Genomic DNA, 4,041 nt, shown 5'->3' on the forward strand with positions numbered 1-4,041 from the left:
TGTGACTACACCATGGTGCTCCAATCCAACCTGGGTGACAGAATAAGACTCTGTCTCAAAAAAAAAAAAAGTAATACAGAGAACTTAAGAAATAATAAAGCATCCATAATCTTTCTAACCCCAAATCACTGTTACCTCAGGATGTTTATATTGCCAAAATGGGGTCAGAGTCTATTCTGTTTTCCTTTTCTCACTTAGCAATGAGTGGTTGGCTTTTTTTCGGGGGTGGGGGTGTCAATGAATATTATTTGCTTTATATTACCAGGATATTTGATGATAATTATTGATTACTGTTAGGTTTTCTAAAGGTGTGATAATAACATTGTACCCATGCTTTTTTAAAAAAAGAGTCCTTTTATTCAGAAGTACCCATTGTCTGTAGTTGGGGGAAAAAAAAAGAGTCCTTTTAGAGACAGTGACGCGGGTGGTGGAGCACTGGGCGGTCAGGCTGCCTGACTGTCTGGCTGGGCTTGGGCGTCTGGGCCGTGAAGGTGGGACTGCCTGTTCTGAGAGGCAAGTTCCCCTTTCCGGCTGCCCTCCATTCATAGCATGTCCCTCAGAACCCCGGGAAGCCGGGAGCACAAGCAGGGCTGGCTTAGAGAAGAGGAGGTCCCCAGTGCTCAGGCCATGGATGTCCCAGCCCGCTCCTCTGTTGCTGGAGAACCGCTGGGTCTAGCCGCTGGGAGAGGCAGGCCAGAGCCTTCCAGGGCCTGGGTCCCAGGGACCGAGAAGGATGAGCTGATTCTTTCCCCTGACCACCAAGAGCGCCTCCTCCTACGCAGCTGGGTCCCCCGGTGGCCTCGCCAGCCACCAGAAGCAGAAGCAGCGCCCGATCGAGTCCCTCTGGAACTCACACTCCAGTATAGTTGAAATACAGAAAGATGTGGAATACAGATTGCCATTCAGCATAAACAGTCTGACAATTAACATTCATATATTGCTCCCTCCACAATTTCCTCAGGAAAAACCAGTGATCAGTGTTTATCCACCAATACGACATCACTTAATGCATAAACAAGGAGTGTATGCTACCTCTCCATTAGTGAGCAATTTTACAATGCACTCAGATCTTGGAAAACTTATTTAGTCTGTTGGATGAGTTTTGGAAGAATCCTCCAGTTTTAGCTCCTACTTCAACAGCATTTCCTTACCTCTACAGTAACCCAAGTGGGATGCCTTCTTACGCTTCTCGTTTTCCATTTCTTCCTCCATATCCCCCACAAGAAGCCAACATGAGTATCTCTTCTTTATCTGTTGCTAACACTGTTTCTTCTTCAACAACAAGTCATACCACAGCCAAGCCCTCCCCTCCTTCACCTGGCATCCTTTCAGATCTGCCATTACCTGTTCCCACAACGCATGCTTCAATACCAACAAGCCAAAATGGTTTTGGTTACAAGATGCCAGATGTCCCTGATGCATTTCCAGAACTCTCAGAACTAAGTGTGTCACAACCCACAGATATGAATGAACAAGAGGAGGTATTACTAGAACAGTTTCTGACTTTGCCTCAACTAAAACAAATGATTACTGACAAAGATGAGTTAGTAGAAAGTACCGAGAAACCAGCAAGAAAAAAAATCTCCTTTTGGAGCCCAGCTTGGAAGCGAAAAGACGAACTGTTTTAGATAAGCATGAATCACTGACACAAAGGAGTCTACTTTCAGAAGGAAGCAGCAAAAGCAGCATGAACTTAGTGAGAGCTGTAGCGCCGGTGCCCTACAGGCAAGACTGAAAGCTGCACACGAAGCTAAGGGAGAACCTGATAATACTGAGGAAGATTTCTTGGAGGGAAAAATGGAAATAGGCGGTTTTCTCAGTAGCTTCACGGAAAAGAGAACAATTTGCCATTGCAGAAGAGCCAGGGAAGAGAAACTTCAGCAGGCAATAGCAATGCACACACAATTTCATGCTCCATTATAGACATACACTGCCAAATGGAAGAAATTAAAGCCGCATCCTCAATATTAGGCAACAAAGTTTCTTGTTTTTTATTTTTTTAATTTGAGTTTAATTACTGTTAACTTTACATGAGAGAAGGCAGCAAAGGTTCTAAGAGTGGACAGCTACAAGAATGGCGTGAAGTAAGTCATGCTATAAAAAGGTGAAAGCCATTACCACTATATTCTACGTATTTATCATTAGAGCCAGGTACTCCTTATCACATACAGTATATTGCAGAAAAAGAATAAATATTCCTTGTACTTAATTTGGGAACTGCTCAGCAGAGAATGATCAAATTTTATATTCTATTCTTATTTCTTCTTTTCAGATCAAAGTTTATATTCTAAAAGAATTACACTTGCTTTATTTTTTACGTTAACAGAGTAATTTCATATCACAGTTCTCTAATATATTTTATTTTTAAGTATGATGGCCCGCCATGGTGGCTCACACCTGTAATCCCAGCACTTTGGGAGGCCGAGGTGGGTGGATTACCTGAGGTCAGGAGTTTAAGACCAGCCTGACCAACATGGCAAAACCCCATCTCTACTAAAAAATACAAAAATTAGCTAGGCGCAGTGGCAGGCACCTGTAATCCCAACTACTCAGGAGGCTGAGGCAAGATAATCACTTGAACCTGGGAGGCACAGGTTGCAGTGAGCTGAGATTGCACCATTGCATTCCAGCCTGGGAGATAGAGCAAGACTCCATCTCAAAAAATATATATAATGAACTCAGTTACATTTTTTCCTTTACATATATTGCCACGCTCCCTCCAAATCTGTCATACTAGAGAGATCAGCAATGTTGCTTTCTTGCCCTTTCTCTTTACTTTGCTCTCATTTCAGCAGAATGTAATACATTCTCCCATAAAAAAAAATTCGCGTATTCAAAATATTGATGTAAATTGCAAAGTTTAAATTAATCCTTTTACATTCTGGAATGTACTAATATGTTGAAACCATACAGTGTGACTATCATTTATCTCTGTCCAAACATGGCAACTTTTCTCCACTAAGTTTCATTTAGGTCACCTAGTGAAGTCTGTTTTTTCTCATAAGACAGGGGAGTGAATCTCCCTCAAATGCGCGTTTTAACACAACAAAAACTCTTTTCAGAACTTTCAGCAGTCAGTGGTCATGAGATGTTACTGCTATGAATTAAACTGTATTTGCCAGTTGTATAATTTCTAAAATGATAGATTACAAAACCTATTCCCTTCATTAAACAGGGATGGCAACCAAATTCTCTGGTTCTGAACTGGATTTTCCCTCACAGATGTTTTACCCTACTAACTTTATAATGTTATACTTTGTGATCAGGCTGGTGGTTGGTCCACACTGTCAGTAGTGTAGTCTCTAGAATAGTAATAAAAGATTGTTATCATGAGAAAGCTAATACTGAAATTTATATATAAGACCAGGAGAATGAATGTTGCTTCTGCCTTGTTAGATATTAAATCAGTGTTAGAGAGAAAGTGAGATATGTTTTAGCATTTTTAAATAATGAGGAGAAACAGACTAGATCTCAGAGAAAGGCAATAAAATTATTCTAACAATTCAAAATATATTATCTAAGGGAAAGTTAAAGTGATGATTATTCCTGAAAGATAAGCTTAAGCAATCAAAAGCTCCTTAAGAATATATCTATTAACCAAAAGGTGCATCTCAACAATGTGCCTGTTCTTAGAAATATGGATAAGAGGGTCAGAAAGGAAGATAATATCAAATGCTTTAGAAAATACAAAAAGATGCATCTGGAAGTGAACTAGAAGATTCATGATAATAACAGATGTGATGGAAAGGAGTCGAGGCTTTTTGAGAGATGCATGCTATGACAAGGAGGATATATACTGATAAGGTCAGATAATGACAAAAGTAATTGCTCTCTAGTGATAATTTTTATAGTCTAGGATGAGCTTCAAAATGGTGAATAATTTTTCTTATATTTGATAAAAGAAATGACTACCTCTTCTTCAATATCCGAGAAATCAAGAGCTAGATACTTTTTTCCCTTTTTTTTTTTTTTTTTTTAGATAGAGTCTCACTCTGTCGCCCAGGCTGGAGTGCAATGGCCAGATCTCAGCTCACTGCAACC

At 40.1% G+C, this 4,041-nt stretch overlaps 1 pseudogene; it reads left to right on the forward strand.

The window, feature by feature from the left end:
- Positions 1-733: 733 nt before the first annotated feature.
- On the forward strand, positions 734-1,923 carry LOC108312589 (annotated as a pseudogene).
- The last annotated feature ends 2,118 nt before the right edge of the window (positions 1,924-4,041 follow it).

Source organism: Cebus imitator, unplaced genomic scaffold (assembly GCF_001604975.1).
Source record: "Cebus imitator isolate Cc_AM_T3 unplaced genomic scaffold, Cebus_imitator-1.0 Scaffold126, whole genome shotgun sequence".
Classification (NCBI taxonomy): Eukaryota; Metazoa; Chordata; class Mammalia; order Primates; family Cebidae; genus Cebus; species Cebus imitator.